Below are 19,610 nucleotides of genomic sequence, written 5' to 3'. Positions count from 1 at the left end.
ATTAAAGTCTCTCTCCTTGTCAGGAGAGTCCTGGCCGAACTATGTCCGGCAGGATTGGGATGCGGATGACGAAGAAATTCGCCGCCCACCCACCACCCACTTAGTAGCCACTATCGATGACTTAAACGACATGCTCGACTCCGACTCCGAAGACATCAACGGTATGGACGGCGATGCAGGAGACGAACAGGAACCACTGCCAACAGGGCACTAGACGCCCACTTCATCACATGACGTATACATGGTGGACACACCAAAAGACGACGACGAGGAACGGAAGGACCCAAAGAAGGGTTTTCCCCTCGAGAAGCAGTCAAAGCGGCAGCGTAAGTGCCGCTCCAAATCACGCCTCAGCAGAAACAACGATCATATAGACCCAGCATTAGAGCAGGGTGAATCATCGTCGGACCACGGCAACACAGAGAATCAAACCGAACAACCCGACTCTGTCAAAGATAATAGTCCGGACGACATCACACCAGACAAGCACCCGGAGCAACATAATGCCCGTCGAAGGCTTGTTGCCATCGTGAGGAGTCTAAAAAAGCAGAAGCAAAGGCTCAAGGCTGTGCAAGACACACTCCGAATCATATGGAGTAAAGTAGTCAACTCAGCAGCGAAGTACGGCGGTAATCGCCACACCAAGAGCTACGCGAAGCGGAAGTTGCTACCTGAATTCGATGAGGAGGCCTTAGATCCCCCGCAACCAAAAATTAAAACGGCCATCTGGCCGGATAGACGACCTCACGGCCAACATAGAGCGGCAAACAACGCCGCACATAAGCCAATACACGATCCACGCGAGGGCTCGCATCAAAAGGACGACGCAACCAGATCCATCTATGGACCACGCAAGCGCGCTCCAGCATACGATGCAACACAACAAACATCCGAACAACGTGGTACACCCAGATACAGGGGTGCCGCACACCCCCTATGTTTCACCGATGAGGTGCTGGACCATGAATTTCCAGAGGGATTCAAACCCATAAACATAGAGGCACACGACGGAACAACAGACCCTGGGTCTGGATTGAGGACTATATCCTCCATATCCATATGGCTCGAGGAGATGATCTCCACGCCATTAAGTATTTACCCCTCAAACTCAAAGGGCCAGCTCGACACTGGCTTAAAAGCCTCCCCGAAAGCTCCATTGGAAGCTGGGAAGAGCTCGAAGACGCTTTTCGGGCAAATTTTCAAGCGACTTATGTCCGACCTCCGGACGCGGATGATTCGAGTCATATAACTTAACAGCCTGGAGAGTCACCCCGAAAGCTTTGGAACAGGTTTCTTACTAAAAAGAACCAAATAGTCGACTGTCCGGACGCCGAAGCCTTGGCAGCTTTTAAGCATAGCATTCGCGACGAATGGCTTTCCAGACACCTCGGCCAAGAAAAGCCAAGAACAATGGCAGCATTAACAAGCCTCATGACCCGCTTTTGTGCGAGTAAGGATAGCTGGCTAGCTAGATGCAGCACCAGCGACCCCAGTACATCTGAAGTTAGAGATGGTAACGGGAAATCACGACGCAACAAAAATAATAAGCGCCGGAATAAAGAAGACAGCCCGAAGAGCACGGCGGTAAATGCCGGATTCAAAAGTTCTCGGCCAGGTCAGCAAAAGCCGCCCTCTAAAGGTGCCAGAGACGAACTGTCCAGCCTAAATAAAATTCTGCACCAAATATGTCAGATCCATAGCACCCCCGATAAACCTGCAAATCATACCCATAGAGAATGTTGGGTCTTCAAGCAGTCTGGCAAGCTCAACGCCGTACACAAGGGGGAGGATACACCAAGCGAAGACGAGGATGAGCCTCTCAAACAAGATACTTGGGAACAAAAGAAATTTCCACCAGAAGTCAAAATAGTGAACGTGTTACATGTGATCAAGGGGAGAAACAAAGCGGCACTCCTAGAGAAATATGCCCAAGGGCCTATCACCGCGGAGTCCTGCCATTGGTCGTCCCAACCGATCACTTTCAACCATCGGGATTACTCAGCAAGTATCCGGTGTGCAGGATGGGCTGCCTTGGTATTAGACCCAATAATTGACGGATACCATTTCACACAAGTCCTGATGGACGGTGGCAGCAGTATAAACCAAATATATCAGGACACAATCCGCAAAATGGGGATAGACCCAACGAACATTTGCCACAGCAATACTACCTTTAAAGGAGTAACGCTAGGCCCAGGGGCTCATTGCATGGGCTCCCTGCTACTAGAGGTTATATTCGGCTTCCCCGATAACTTCCGTAGCGAAAATTTAACATTCCACATTGCTCCGTTCCAAAGTGGCTATCAAGCACTACTTGGACGCGAAGCTTTCACTCGCTTTAATGCAATACCACATTACGCTTCCCTCACGCTTAAGATGCCCGATCCACGTGGCATCATTATAGTGAATGGAAATATTGAGCGATCCTTGCGCGCCGAAGAGAGTGCGACTGCCTTGGCAGCCGCACACTAAAAACGGCCTCACCAACTAAAGCATTTGATAGGTCGCCAAGACCACGGACATGGTTAGACGAGTCCAGCGTAGCTATATGTAATTCATACAGGTTTGATGGCCACACCCCTATCACAAATACAAGGGGCTCAACGCACGCAGACAAGTGGCAATTTTTACTCATCTTGAGTTATACATGGTATCTTTAAACTTACCTTTTTGCACGACAACTTTTCATCTAAGTTTCTCTCTTTTACAGATGATCATCGTGCTACACCCGTCCAGGATACGGCACAACGAAGACACATGCGCAGACGTGCAGTAGGGACCCGTTCCAAGGATTCTTTTTAGATTAAGACCCTGCGTAAACCTTTTTTATTGTCTCTTGTTGATACACATCCCTCGGATTCTCAGTACAATTGAGAAGGATGCTGACGTCTTGGCATGTGGCCACGTCAGAATAATGCATGTACCTGGACACCAGGAGCTTCTTACAAAGGGCACTGTTTAGGCCCGGTTTATACCATAAAGACCGAATACCTTAGGGAGTGTTCGGCGTCGCGAGTTTGGCCTTATATGCATCAGCTCCGAATCATGTCTTTGTCAAACGTTGGGTTTGCCCGGCTCCTATGTTTTGCTGCCTTACGTTCCGCTCTATCGGTTAAGGCGACACTAGGAGAACTACTGCGATTGTGCCGTGGTTCATCCGGACGAGCAGCTCAGTAGAGAAAGCCGAAAACTGACTGTCATGATATAGCGTGAGACTGGTCAACCACTCGATGACCTATCGGAATGTTAGAATTCCTCCGCCTTAACGAAGGGCCATTTCCCGGCCAGGCATGTACGCACCCCGAATACGGGAGAGTGCGGAGCCACCAGGGGCTATATAGTAGCCCCACCGTTAAACTCCTATGGCTAAGTGAAAGTGTTAAAGCATTATAGTCTGGTTGCCTCGTTCACTGCGCTATCACCTCCTTAATAGGACCAAGACGTTGGGTTAAGTGTGAACACCCGTCTTTTGTGAACACCTCCACATTATATGCATGGGGGTTGAAGCCGACGACTGCAATCTTTCAGGTTATATACATATATACATAAACGGCCGCACATGAGGCATCATATTACTTCCAGGCAAAATTATAAATACAGCCTTAGTAAATTTCATAAAAACATTGTGTTTACAATGGGAATGCATGTCACTCAAACATAATATTCTTCGAGCACTAGGCCTCTATCAAGCGAGCATCCTCGAGAACTTCTTCAAAATAGTGCTCGGCAGCCACTCGGCCTATGGCCGAACCCTGCGTCGCAACAGTGGTAGCATCCATCTCCGCCCAGTATGCTTTGACACGGGCAAGGGCCATCCGTGAGCCTTCTATACACGCCGAACTCTTCATTGCATTGATACGCGCCACCACTCCAAGGAACTAATGCACTAAGCTGAAATAGATGTTCGGCTTCGGTTTTTCCGGCCATAGATGATCTACGACGGACCTCATAGCGAGTCCGGACAATCTATTGAGTTCGGCCCATTTGGCTAGTTGATTAGTCAAGGGATGCGGATTCTCTGGAATGTTAAATTGCGACCAGAACAGCTTGTCCACTTCACGATCTGTTTGATCTCAGAAGTATTCGGCCGCATCAACAGCGCTCGCCGCTAAGTCCATATATGCGTCTGCCGAACTCCACAGCCGATCCAGAGGGGCATACCGCGGATCCCCGAACTTCCTCCGCAGCAAAAAGGGCTTCCCAGCCACAATATCACCAGCTTCACGCAGATCTTCCATCCTTGCCCTCATAGTAGAGCGGGTGTCTTTGGCCGCCATCCTGGCCTTTTCGAGGTCCGTCGCCTTCGTATGGTTCTCTTCTTCAAGGAACTGGCAACGGTCGGCAGTGTCTCTTAACTTTACAGCCATCCTGGCCATTTTATATTTGCTCTCGCAATGTGCAGCCTTTTCGGTTCTTAACTCTTCGACCGCCTCTAAAGCGGCCGCATTACTAATTCTTGCTTGTTCCTTGGCTCGGGCAAGTTCCATCGGAAGGGTCTCCACGGTGGCAGCTCCATCTGCAGTCACAACATATTAAAGATACTGGCGTTACGCTGCTCTTCCTAGGTGACATTCACCAGAAAACATCACTTACCATGTGCCTCGTCAAGCCGCTTGTTAACAAGCTCGATGTCGGCATCTGCCGCATCCAGTTGCCGCTTTAGTTCGGCAAACTCATTAGTCCGGCTAGCCACCGGACCTTCCACCACCTGCACATAAAAGCGGTATGGTTATTACCTGGGACTATGATCCTCTATTTGCCGCCGTTCTCGGCGACAACTAGAGTCTCAAGGGCTACTATCTACACAGGGCACACCTAAAAATGTGCGGTACTATCACACATGTATATCATTTCACGTACCTCAAAGCCCGTCAGTAGACTCATAAATGCTTCATGCAATCCGCTTTCGGCGGACGAAATTCTTTCCATCACCGTACCCATCAACGTACGGTGTTCTTCTGAGATGGCTGCTCGCTCCAACAGCTCCCTCAGTACGTGCGACCGCATACCAGACGGTGCCGGACTCTTTTGTTTGCTCTCTTCAAGAGCCGGACGCTGGGGACTTCGGGTGACTATAGGATTATCTTCTGGCCTCACCGGATCCGGAGAGGCCCTCCGTGACGACACTTCAAGGTCGCCCACTTCTTGAGCGGGGGAGTCCGGAGGAGGCGTTTCGCTCTCCATCATCTCCGGAAGAAGATCCCACGAAGACGACCTCTATTGAGAAGGGCTAAGATCTGAACTGCAAGATAAACACTTTGGTTATTTTCCTCAAAGGTAAGGTAGTATATCTCCACTATTAAAGTACTTTTTGATTACTTACATCTCGTTGGAGGGCTGATCCTCGCACGGACTTTGTGCGGCAAAAGCACCCTCCAAGGCAGGACCCTCTGGTGGAGACTTCTTCTCCCGTTTGGAAGCCTTGGTTTCCAGATCTTCAGAGGCAGTCCTCTTCCTTCCCCGAAGCGAGAAAAGGTCAGATTCTTCCCCTGGGTTATCCTCCTTCATGGAGGCGCTCGTTACCTCGGTTGGAATTGGTAGCGATGGGGGCCCACTTTCAACCTCATTAATCCCCCTTTTTTCTTCCTTTGAGGCCTCTGGGCAAGGTGGTAGCTCGAGCATCTTTTCCAGTATCGGATTCTCCAAACCCTCAAGAAGGGGGGCCGAACACCGAATCATCTTCGCCTTTGTTAGCCTGTCCTGGTCAAAGAGCGATTTTTCATAATAACGTCATGGTAAATGAAAGATGGTGTGTTCGGCTAGAGGATTACTTACTTGGTCGACGGTATGGTTGCTGCTCAGGCCCACGTCCTCGGTAGTATCCAGACTCTCTATTTGGGGTCCGAAGAATGATTTGTACATCTCCTCGTGCGTCAGGCAGAGGAAATTCTGAATAGTGTGCGGCCCTTCTGGGTTGAATCCCACATACGAAGGGGCCAGCATTTGCATGGCTAGATTCGTCGAACCAGCATGACTTGCACCACCGTAACCAGACTGAAATCTCCTTCGAAGAGATCTTGAGTGCGGCTCTGTAGTACAGGCACGTCCTTGGCTGGACCCCAGCTCAGCCATCCGCTAATCCATGACATTAGTTGTGGTGGAGGGCCCGAGCGGAAAGCAGGAGCAGCCACCCACTTGGCACTTCTGGGAGCTGTGATGTAAAACCACTCCCGCTGCCATAATCCAGACACCTCTGGAAAGGAAACCTTTGGCCATGGAGCTCCCGCGATTTTACTTATTAATGCGCCTCCGCACGCTACGTGCTGCCCCTCGACCATCTTCGGCTTCACGTCCAAGGACTTGAGCCACAAGCCGAAGTGAGGGGTAATGCAGAGGAAGGCCTCACATACAACAATAAATGTCGAGATGTCGAGAAAGGAGTCTGGGGCTAGATCGTGGAAATCTAGCCCGTAATAGAACATCAAACCCCTAACAAAGGGATCCAGGGTGAGGCCTAGGCCTCGGAGGAAGTGGGAGATGAACACAACGTTCTCGTTGGGTTCGGGAGTAGGGATGACCAGCCCTCGGGCAGGCAGCCCCAATGCGAAACCTCAGTGGTCAGGTATCTGGCCTCCCTCAACTTCTTGATATCCTCTTCCGTAAGGGAGGAGGGCATCCACCGGCCTTGAAGGCTGAATCCAGACATGATTGAAGTTCCGAAGCACCTGACCTGAGCTTTGGGTGTTAGAACTCGAGGCGGGGGAAGGATTCGATTGAGCACGGGAGGGAAAAAAGTAAAAGCCTTGTCCCTTTATAAAGAGGGTGAATATCAAGCATCCTCCTAGTGGCCGTTTGGGACTTTCCTAGAATCTAGGAGTCCTGGGCACGGTTGGGTTACCCACGCCCGTATTGATGAGAATCCCGTGATAAGGGGACACGATCTCTACTTTAACAAGACGTGTCAAAAAACTGCCTCGCGTTATGTGCGGGGCTAGTCAAAGGAAACGGTTTGAATAATTACGAGGCCATGGCGTAATGTCATGTTTCCAAAACGTTTCAGCAGATTAGATTTGTGGAAATATATTCTCTCTACGGTGGTATGTGGAACTTATTTTGCAGGGTTGGACACTATCCTTGTATTCAAATTCTTCCGTGGTGTATTCGGAGGAGGAACCCGCCTTGCAATGCCGAAGACAACACTGCGCGCCGGACTCATCGTCCGTGAAGCCCGGTTCAGGGGCTACTAAGGGAGTCCTGGATTAGGGGGTCTCCGGACAGCCAGACTATATCCTTTGGCCGGACTGTTGGACTATGAAGATACAAGATTGAAGACTTCGTCTCGTGTCCGGATGGGACTCTACTTGGCGTGGAAGGCAAGCTAGGCAGTACGGATATGGATATCTCCTCCTTTGTAACCGACCTTGTGTAACCCTAGCCCCCTCCGGTGTCTATATAAACCGGAGGGTTTTTAGTCCATAGGACACAATAACATACAATCATACCATAGGCTAGCTTCTAGGGTTTAGCCTCCTCGTTCTCGTGGTAGATCAACTCTTGTAATACTCATATCATCAAGAATAAATCAAGCTGGATGTAGGGTTTTACCTTCATCAAGAGGGCCCGAACCTGGGTAAAACATCGTGTTCCCTGCCTCCTGTTACCCTCCGCCTTTGACGCACAGTTCAGGGCCCCCTACCCGAGATCCGCCGGTTTTGACACCGACAACGTTCCAAGCAAATTTGTCTGTGCCATCTCTAATAGTCAAAATAAATTTCTATTTTGTGTGCTCATACCGCTCGCGAGGCGGTGAGGGGTGGCTAATATTTTCCATGCTAGATGTGTTATTCTCTGGACGATTGCTTATTCACTTGTCATTGCACGAGAGTAAGGCAAAGGTATTAGGGATGCCCAGTCCCGAAATGAAAAATGAATTTACTTTATGTTGTCAAATAATAAATTCCTTGGAAAGTGTTGGTATGGAAGGCACCCGTGGATATGTTTAGCCATGGAAAGTGAAAGTATGGTGGAAAAAGGAATAAACTTTAATTTCTGTTTGGGAACCGCCTATGATATATCTAGCATGGAAAGTGTTGGAACTCTAAGTCGTTTTCGTTGGTGGAAAAAGTATGCGTCTCAAAATGTTTTTATCTCTCAATTTTCACTTTGAGCTCTGGCACCTCTACAAATCCCTACTTCCCTCCGCGAAGGGCCTTTCTTTTACTTTATGCAATTTTTTATTTAGTTTTTGAATTTGAGTCTCCATCTTCTCTTATAAAGCACCAACTAGGGGGCACTATGATCGTACTTGAGCATTGGGTGTAGTTAATATGCGAGTGTATTTCATGAATGGATCAATGATTGAGCATGATGGGCTAGGGATAGCTTATTTTAGCGTTGATATTTTGAAAGACATTGTTGCTTGTTGATAGGCTTGAGTATTTAAGTCATCATGTCAAAACTAGACTATTGCTTTGAACAATATAAAAGTCCAAATGACCATGCTATAAAGAAAAGAATATGTTATGACATGTTAGGCAGCATTCCACATCAAAAATTCTATTTCTATCATTTGCCTACTCGAGGACGAGCAGGAATTAAGCTTGGGAATGCTGATATGTCTGCAATGTATCTATAATTTTTGATTGTTCCATGATGTTATATTATCAATCTTGGGTGTTTAATAATCAATTTATAGTCATTCTATATCATTTTTTGCTACTAACCTACTGACATAGTGCCAAGTGCTAGTTGTTGTTTTATGCATGTTTTTTTACATTGCAGATAATCAATACCAAACGCGGTCCAAACGCAGCGAAACTTTTTGAGGATTTTTTTGGGACCACAAGACACCCAATGGGCCGGAGAAGTGCATAGGGGGTGCTCCAACAGGAGCACAACCCACCAGGGCATGCCAGGGGGCCCAGGCGTGCCCTGGTGGGTTGTGCCCACCTCGGGTGCCCCTCGGACCACCTCTTTGCTCTATAAATACCCCAATATTCCAGAAACCCTAGGGGAGTCGACGAAAATCAATTCCAGCCGCCGCAGAGTCCAGAACCACCAAATCCAATCTAGACACCATCACGGAGGGGTTCACCACTTCCATTGGTGCCTCTCCGATGATGCGTGAGTAGTTCTTTGTAGACCTTCGGGTATGTTGTTAGTAGCTAGATCGCTTCCTCTCTCTCTCTCGTATGATTCTAGATACAATGGTCTCTTGGAGATCCATATGATGTAATTCTTTTCCGGTGTGTTTGTTGGGATCTGATGAACTTTGAGTTTATGATCAGATTTATCTCTTTTGATCCATGAAAGTAATTTGAGTTTCTTTGATCTCTTATATGCATGATTGCTTATATCCTTGTATTTCTTCTCGGATATTTGGGTTTTGTTTGACCAACTTGATCTATTTATCTTGCAATGGGAAGGGGTGCTTTGTACTGGGTTCAATCTTACGGTGCTTGATCCCAGTGACAGAAGGGGAACCGACACGTATGTATCATTGCTACTAAGGATAAAATGATGGGGTCTATTTCTACATAAATAGATCTTGTCTACATCATGTCATTGTTCTTATTGCATTCCTCCGTTTCTCCATGAACTTAATACACTAGATGCATGATGGATAGCGGTCGATGTGTGGAGTAATAGTAGTAGATGCAGGCAGGGGTCGGTTTACTAATCTTGGACATGATGCCTATATAATGATCATTTCCTGGATATCGTCATGATTATTTGAAGTTATATCAATTGCCCAGCAGTAATTCGTTTACCCACTGTTTGCTATTTTTCTCGAGAGAAGCCACTAGTGAAACCTACGGCCCCGGGGTCTCTTTCTCATATTATTTGCCTTTGTGAACTATTTTATTCGCCTTTTATTTTCAGATATATTAAACCCAAAAATAAAAAAATACCTTGCTGCAATATATTCTTATTTATTTTATTTGGCATTCGATCTATCAATCTACTACAATTTATTCACGTATGTTTGCCAATATCTTGTGTCGTTACCCGAAAGGGGTTGACAACCCCTTTAATACGTCAGGTTGCGAGTATTTGTTATTTGTGTACAGGTGTCGTTTACGTGTTGTTGCTTGGTTCTCCTACTGGTTCGATAACCTTGGTTTCATCACTGAGGGAAATACCAACCGTTGTTGTGCTGCATCATCCCTTCCTCTTTGGGGAAATACCGAGGTAGCTTCAAGCCTCCATCACCCCACCCCTTTGGGCCCCTCGTGCACCTCTTGGACTAATTCTTTCGCCTATATATTCCCATATATCTCCAAACCACCAGAGGCATCCACGAAAACACTTTTCCACCGCCGCAACCTTCTGTACCTGTGAGATCGCATCTAGGGACCTTTTCCGGCACCCTGCCAGAGGGGGAATCGATGACGGAGGGCTTCTACATCAAATCTATTGCCCTTTCCGATGAAGCATGAGTAGTTTACCACAGACCTACGGGTCCATAGCTAGTAGCTATATGGCTTCTTCTCTCTCTTTGATTCTCAATACCATGTTCTCCTTGATGTTCTTGGAGATCTATTCGATGCAATACATTTTTGCGGTGTGTTTGCCGAGATCCGATGAATTGTGGATTTATGATCAGCTTATCTATGAATAATATTTTAATCTTCTCTGAATTCTTATATGCATGATTTGATATCTTTGTAATTCTCTTCGAACTATCATTTGGTTTGGCCAACTAGATTGGTTTTTTGTGCAATGGGAGAAGTGCTTAGCTTTGGGTTCAATTTTGTGGTGTCCGTTCCCAGTGATAGTAGGGGCAGCAAGGCACGTATTGTATTGTTGCCATCGAGGATAAAAAATATGGGGTTTTCATCATATTGCTTGAGTTAATTCCTTTACAACATGTCATCTTACTTAATGCGTTACTCCATTCTTTATGAACTTAATACTCTAGATGCATGCTGGATAGCGGTCGATGCGTGGAGTAATAGTAGTAGATGGAGAATCGTTTTGGTCTACTTGACATGGACGTGCTGCCTATATTCATGATCATTACCTTAGATATCGTCATAACTTTGCGCTTTTCTATCAATTGCTCGGTAGTAATTTGTTCACCCACCGTATTATTTGCTATCTTGAGAGAAGCCTCTAGTGAAACCTATGGCCCCCGAGTATATTTTCCATCATATAAGTTTCTATTTTCCATCATATAAGTTTCTGATCTACTATTTTGCAATCTTTTACTTTCTGATCTATAAACCAAAAATACCAAAAGTATTTACTTTATCATTTATCTATCTCTATCAGGTCTCACTTTTGCAAGTAACCGTGAAGGGATTGACAATACCTTTATCGCGTTGGCTGCAAGTTTTTTGATTGTTTGTGCAGGTATTAGGTGATTTGCGCGTTGTATCCTACTGGATTGATACCTTGGTTCTCAATCTGAGGGAAATACTTATCTCTACTTTGCTGCATCACCCTTTCCTCTTCAAGGGAAAAACCAACGTGATACGTCTCCAACGTATCTATAATTTTTGATTGTTCCATGCTATTATATTATCAACCTTGGATGTTTTATATGAATTTATATGCTATTTTATATGTTTTTTGGGACTAACCTATTAACCTAGATCCCAGTGCTAGTTTCTATTTTTCCTTGTTTTTAAGTATCGCAGAAAAGGAAAATCAAATGGAGTCCAATTGACCTGAAACTTCATGGAGATCATTTTTGGACCAGAAGAAGCCCACGGAGTACCAGAGGTGGGCCAGAAGAGTCCCGAGGCCACCACGAGGGTGGGGGCGCGCCCCCTGCCTCGTGGCCCCCTCATGGCTCCCCTAACCGACTTCTTTCGCCTATATATATATATATATATATATATATCAATACCCTAAAAACATCAGAGGGCACAATAGATCGGGAGTTCCGCCGCCAGAAGCCTCCGTAGCCACCGCAAACCAATCTACACCCGTTCCGGCACCCTGCCGGAGGGGGGAGGGAATCCCTCCCCGGTGGCCATCTTCATCATCCCGGTGCTCTCCATGATGAGGAGGGACTAGTTCTCCCTCGGGGCTGAGGGTATGTACCATTAGCTATGTGTTTGATCTCTCTCTCGTGTTCTTGAGGTGATACGATCTTGATATATCGCGAGCTTTGCTATTACAGTTGGATGTTATGATGTTTCTCCCCCTCTACTATCTTGTGATGAATTGAGTTTTCCCTTTGTAGGATCGAAAGTATGTCTAGAGGGGGGTGATTAGACTACTTGACCAAATAAAAATCTAGCCTTTTCCCAATTTTAGTTTTTGGCAGATTTTAGCAACTTAGCACAAGTCAAGCAATCAACCTACACATGCAATTCTAAGAGTGTAGCAGCGGAAAGTGAAACAATTGCATATGAAGGTAAAGGGAGGAGTTTGGAGTGTGCAAACACAATTGGAGACACGGAGATTTTTGGCGTGGTTCCGATAGGTGGTGCTATCGTACATCCACGTTGATGGAGACTTCAACCCACGAAGGGTAATGGTTGCGCGAGTCCATGGAGGGCTCCACCCATGAAGGTTCCACGAAGAAGCAACCTTGTCTATCCCACCATGGTTGTCTCCCATGAAGGACTTGCCTCACTCGGGTAGATCTTCACGAAGTAGGCGATCTCATTGCCCTTACAAACTCCTTGGTTCAACTCCACAATCTTGACGGAGGCTCCCAAGTGACACCTAACTAATCTAGGAGACACCACTCTCCAAGAGGTAACAAATGTTGTGTTGATGATGAACCCCTTGCTCTTGTGCTTCAAATGATAGTCTCCCAACACTCAAATCTCTCTCTCTCATAGGATTTGGATTTGGTGGAAAGATTATTTGAGTGGAAAGCAACTTACGGAAGGCTAGAGATCAAGATTTATGTGGTTGGAGTGGAATATCTTGACCTCAACACAAGTGTTGGTGTCACTCTCTAAGAAAACATATGTTGGAAGTGTAGGCATGTTCTGATGACACTCTACATTAATTAAGAGTGGGTGGAGGGGTATAAATAGCCTCCACACAAAATCTAACTGTTACACACAAATCACCAAACTCGGTGGGACCGAATCATGAAACTCGGTCAGACCGATTTAGTTCAAAATATGAACGTTAGGATTTTCGATGGGACCGACATGTCAACTCGGTGGGACCGATTTTGTTAGGGTTAGGGCATAACGTAATCTCGGTGAGACCGATTACACAAACTCAGTGAGACCGATTTTGGTAATGGACTAACAGAGAGTTGGTCAGGCAAACTCGGTGGGACCGATTCGCTCATCTCGGTTGGACCGAATCGTTACAAAAGGGAAACAGAGAGTTTGCATTGCAATCTCGGTGGGACTGATCGCTCATCTCGGTTTGACCGAAACGTTACGAAGGGAAACAGAGAGATTACAATCCCATCTCGGTGAGACCGAGATCCCTATCGGTGAGACCGAAAAGACTAGGGTTTCTGGCAGTGGCTATGTCAACTGAACTCGGTGGCGCCGGATAGAAAGTTTCGGTGGGGCCGAGTTTGACTTTTAGTTTGGGACATATGTGGATGTGAGAAAGTAGTTGAGGGTTTTTGGAGCATATCAGTAAGCACTTTGAGCAAGAAACTCATTAAGCAACACCTCATCCCCTATTAATAGTATTGGCTTTTCCTATGAACTCAATGTGATCTTGGACCACTTAAAATGAAAAATGTAGAGTCCTAACTTTGAGCTTGAGCCAATTCTTTGTCCTTAGAATTTTGAGGGATCCACTTTTCTCATCCATGCCATGCCAATCATTAAGCTTTCCTGAAATGTTTATCTTGAAATAGCATTAGCTCAATGAATTATATGCTGTTAGGAATTACCAAAACCACCCAGGGATAGTTGCACTTTCAATCTCCCCCTTTTTGGTAATTGATGACAACATATAGATCAAAGCTTTGACAAATGATAAAAATATTGAAGAACATCGTCGCTTTGAGAAGTATGTGATAAGCAAGAGCTCCCCCTAAATTTGTGCATTATTTAAAATTGGCTTTTGAATGCAAATGCACAAGAGATTAGGATCATGGATTACTCTTCCATGTCACATACATCTTGGTGGAGCGCTCAAAATGATAAAGATTAAAAGCATGCACTCATCACCAAGCTAGTGAATGATCATATAAGAAATATAAAGGATAGCATCATTCAAACAAAAATTAATGGTAGCATATGATCAAACACATGATCAACAAGTATCTCACAAGGACATAAAGTATCTCACACAAGCACTCAAGAAAGAAGTTCAACCAAAATAGCAAGAGAGATAAAAAGAATAACACTCTCTTTCTCGAAGCCTATGATCTATACATTTTTCTCCCCCTTTGGCAACAAGTTACCAAAAAGTTCAAAAATGCATAGTGCTAAACAACTCTCAGGCTTGATCTTTGGGAGGTGGTGTTGATAGGACTCCAAGGACGAAAGCTTCCGTTGAAGTAGTTGGAGTTGATGGAGTGGCTGCTGGAGGTGGCACTGGAGCTGTAGCTGTGGGTGCTGACACTGAAGTTCTGGCATCTGAGACTGGCACTGCAGCAGACCTTGGACCTCGTGGCACTCTCTTGAAAGCATTAGTAGTAGACTTGACCTTCTTCTCCTTTGCTTCCTCCTGTAGCTGCTCAACTGCAGTTTGGATCTCAGTTACCTTGACATCCAGATCATAGAACTTCTTCTCAACGATCCTCTCCAAACTCTCCTGGTTCTTAGTCAGGGTGGCCAAGCCCTTCTCAATCCTTAGGGTGGATTGGATCATATATCCAAGCTGGTCTTGCTTGCTCTTCAAGAATACTTGAGATGCCTCTTCAGCAGTTGGCATCTTTGCAGCTTTCTCTGCCCTTGCCTTCTCTCTCTTTTCATGTGCTTGAGCTGAAGATGGTTCATTTTCATCAATCACCACAGTGTTGTCTTCAAATTCAGGGTATATGGGCCGGTGCTCCTTATCCAAAAGATATGTGCTTGTGCCCATCTTTGAGTTGATGAGCTCATGAATTTGTGGGGCATACCCACAACTTCTCTTCTGGTCAGCAGCAGTCCTCTTGATTGTCTCAACAATCAAACTCATGACCTTGAACTTCTGTGGGACATCAAATATGTGCAACAAGTTTATAGCATGTCCTCTGATCATCTTGTGATCACCTGACTTGGGTAGCAGTGTGTGCCTTAGAATCCAGTTTATGGTAGGCAGACCAGACAACATCTAGTGGACAGATCCAAACTTATGTGTATCCAAAGCAGCATCTGGGATCTCTTTGTACATGTTGGTCATTATGTTGTGGTCTTTCTTCTTCTCAACATAAATATCCAAGTCATCTTCACTTTCTTATGGGGTATTGATCAACTGAGCCCATTCATCAACAGAAGATTGGTAACTGATACCCCCAGACATCCAGACTATCTTCCATCTGGATATAAATGGGCAGTGGAGTAGAACTGCATGATCAACTCATCGTTCCACTTGGTGAGCTTCTGGTACACAAAGGCATCAACTCCACATGCCTTGAAGCTGTCATAGACACTTGGATAGTGATCGTCATTCTCTTGGATGTATTCCCAGTCAACCCATTTCATGTCACATACAATGGGCTTCTTGTCGAGCCACACTGTCTCATAGAAGTCCTGTTGTTCCTTAGTGTGAAACATGTAGTCCACATCAGTCCTCCTCCTGATAGCATATGGATCAGACTGTCTCCATAGTCTTAGTCCTGCATCCTTCCTAATTTTCATGTTTTCTACGACTGGATGTGCATCATTGTGGTCAGGGATCTTGGGTTTCAGCTTCCTTAGCACTTGAGTTTCATCTTCTTCAGCAGCTTCAGGCACTGGGGCCTTGTTTTGCTCCTCAGCAGGAATGTTTCTAGTGCTTCTCTTGGGTTTAGGCTTCTGAGCTGGAGTAGTAGCCTTGGGAGCAACTTTGGGCTTAGATGGAGCAGCCCCTGATGTGATTGCATCTCCCATGAGCTTTTGAGTTTTGGGTGCTGGTGCAGCATCCTCTTCCTCTTCATGATCATCTCTCATAATTGATGATCTGCCAAGCACTCGAGCAGTGGTCTTCTTGACCCTTTCCTTCCTTTTCTTTCCTTGTCCAACTGCCTCTTCGGTTGGCTTGGAGGTTTTAGCAGTTGAGGCTCTAACTTTTAAGGTTGGCACCCTCTTGGCAGGGGCCTTCTTGTGCATCCCTGGCTTGACTGTAGCAGCTAATCCGTACTCCTTTTTCAGCACCTTTTTCTTTGAAGTGGCCTCATCCTCAACAAACACATTATCTTCATCCTCTGAATCAGAAGTTTTCTTCTTCCTTGTTCTGTTAGCTGCCTTTGGCAAGTTACTTGGAGTGCTCCTGCTTCCATCATCAGAAGAACTAGAGGGACTAGTTCCCTCACTCATCTGGACCTGTTCTTCAGATTTGTTCTGGCTGTCACTTCGGTCAGACATCATGCAAGCGAACTATCAGCAAACCCTGTGAATAGATTATAGATGAGGTAGAGTAGATGAGCATCACAAAGTATAGGAGTTCTGCAAAACAATTGACTCAAAAGCTTAGTTTTAGTTCTTCACAGAAAGCATTTTGGAGCTACCGATTTGTAAACTCGGTGATACCAAAGCAGCTTTTGGAACCTAAACTAGTGAACTCGGTCAGACCGAGTCACAGTTCGGTGGCACCAAGACTGCTAAGGTTTCACAGAGAATTGAACTTGGTCACACCGATTTGCAATTTTCGGCCAAACCGAAAACTCATGTGCAATGGCCTAAGACAAATTGGTGAGACCAATTTCTACAACTCTGTTGGTCCAAGATGAATTCGGCGGAGACCTAACCCTAAATTTTCAAATCAAAACTAATCTACGGGACGTTCTCGCTGGACATTATGATTTCATTCGTGGCAAGAATCATGGCAAAGCAATGTGCTAAGAATCAGAGTTATGGATTAGCACAAAGATCAAGTTTGTACCCTAGTTCGGCGGCGAACTTGCTACGGCGGCAACGGTGGGGCAGATTGCGGTTGACAGCGGCGGAGACCAGCGGCGGGAGGTCACTGGCGACGAGAGGATGATCCGGAGACTCGAAGAGGCAGAGTAGGTTATGCGTGGGCGAAGAGGTTTCGGAAATTTTTCCAAAATTTGACCCGTCGGTATATATAACATGACCCTGTCGGTGTGACTGAGTGAAACAACTCAGTGGCATCGAGATGCAAAACTGCAGGCAGTTACTGCAACTCAGTGTGACCGAAAGGTTCTAATCGGTTGCACCGAGATTTAAAACCTAGATCAACTAAGTGATCTCGGTAGGACCGAAAAGGATGAATCGGTCAGACCGAAATACACAAAGAGGTTTTGGAAGTTTAAGTCTATGATGAATCGGGAACTCCGAGTGCACCTCACACAGAGTGGTTCGAATCTGACTTGTTCAAACTTTGTGATGTAGCATGAATAGAGTTTGATATGAGAAAATCATAGATAGCTAGAGGGAGTTCTTAGGCATTCTTGTCCATCCATTTGGAAAAAGAGAAAAAGGCCAAACAATCAAAGCAACAAAATGGATGTCCTCAAATGGGTAAAATATGCAACCAACATGCTCACACAATAAGATGTCAAAAGAAATATGTGACAAAGCATGCGCAAACACTCTAGCATCTATCAAGCAATTGGTGATGACTAGGTCATCTGTATATGAGTATATTGACTTAGGAGTCAAATGAGAACATTTGATCATAGGTCATACTCATCGTTTAAGCACAAGTGGGGTTACCACTTTTACATAAAGCATTGTTGTGTTCACACAATTAGAGTTGCTTTAACTCAATTGATTAGAGTAAAGCTCCCCCTAGATGTGATATCCCTCCCTAAAGGGATCAACTAACCTTGGGTTTTGTCGATGATGAATTCATGTAGGTGTTGATGATGTGGATGCTCAATGTTGATGTAGATCATGCGGAGCAATCCTTTGGAGTGAGTTGCACTTTCAATACCTACATGGGTTAGTCCCACAAGGAACAACAACGGATATCCATAGACGTAGAGTGATGTGTATACAAGATGATGTCCATGGAAGCATTAGGTTACCTTGTCCCTTGTCTTACCAACAAGAGGGTTTGTGACTCCTTGAACTAGTGCAAGAAATGAAAGTTGTTTGCATTTGTCCTTGCCAAAATGATAAGAGTGAAGTGGGTTGGCGAAGTCACCCTCAAGAACTCTCTAGTTCTTCTTCTTAGGGATCCACACCATCTTGATGGGAATCCTTGGAGTTGTAGTCGTACTTGATGAAGTAGAACTTGATGTAGTCTTGGGAACCCACTTAACCAAGGCCTTAGGAGCTTCTTCAAATGCATCAATCTCCTCTTGAAGCTTGTCCTTGCCTTTTAGCTTGTGGTCTTGTGGTGGAAGCTCATCTTTAGATTGTGTTCCTTTGAAAGAAGTAGGATCATACTTCTCTTGTTGAGGAACAAACTTCGTCTTGGGGTATTGATGTTCTTCCCACTCAACTGCATTGGCATTGAACTTTCGTTCAAAACCAACACCTTGATTCTTCCTGTGTCTTCCTTGCTTGCGTACAATTTCCTCAAATTGCTTACTTTCGGCAAGGCTCTTGTAAACACCTTTCTCTATAATTCCCTTCAGTAAGCTATTTTCTTGCTCAAGTGTAACTTGGCTAAGAGAATCATTAGTGGAATCAAGAGAGCTACTAGAAGCAACAACATTGGATTTAGCATGATTGTTGTTACTACTAGATGAAGAATCTTTCTTGTTCTTATTACTAGATTTAACTTGTGGCATGTAAGTAGACAAGAGTAAATGCTTGGCAATGTAAGAAGAACTTTTCTTGCGAACATCATCATTGATTGCCTTTAAAAACTCATGTTCTTGCTCAAGGTTGAGCTTTTCAAAGCGTAGCTTATCATGAGTCTTTAAAAGTTCTCGATGATCTTCCAAGGTAGTTTCATAAGCTAACTTAAGAGTAATTAGTTCTTTATTTAGGCACTCAATCTCCTTATTATCATCGTCATTCGTTTTATCTTGATTATCATGATTAATAGCAAGCTCATCATAGTTTTCATAACTAGAGTTGTCAACAAGTGTAACACCCACAACGCGACTATATCTCCCACGTGTCGGGGCACGACTTAGAGTCATAGACGCATGGTAGGTTTGTCGCAAGAGGGGTAATCTTCACACAATCCCATGTACTGAATAAGAATGGGATAAAAAGTTGGCTTACAATCGCCACTTCACACAAATACAAGTTATACATACATCATACAGAATACAATCAATGTCCGACTACGAAAACAAAATAAAAGAAGACAACCCCAAATGCTAGATCCTCGATCGTCCCAACTGGGCCCCACTACTGATCAACACGAAACGAAACAAAAGAACAAACAAGATCTTCATTGAGCTCCCACTTGAGATGGGTTGCGTCACCTGCACTGGTATCATCGGCACCTGCAACTGTTTGGAAGTATCTGTGAGTCACGAGGACTCAACAATCTCACACCCTCGCGATCAAGACTATTTAAGATTAAAGGTAGGAAAAGGTAGTGAGGTGGAGCTGCAGCAGGCACTAGTGAGAAGAGAAGCAATGCAACGGTCGTGAACTAGAAGTGATCAAGAAGTGATCTTGAAACTACTTACGCACAAACATAACCCAAGAACCGTGTTCGCTTCCCGGACT

This window comes from Triticum urartu, chromosome 7A (genome assembly GCF_056163025.1).
Source record: "Triticum urartu cultivar PI428250 chromosome 7A, HENAU_Tu73, whole genome shotgun sequence".
Classification (NCBI taxonomy): Eukaryota; Viridiplantae; Streptophyta; class Magnoliopsida; order Poales; family Poaceae; genus Triticum; species Triticum urartu.
The sequence above is the reverse complement of the archived record's forward strand: the minus strand, read 5'-3'. Positions refer to the sequence as shown.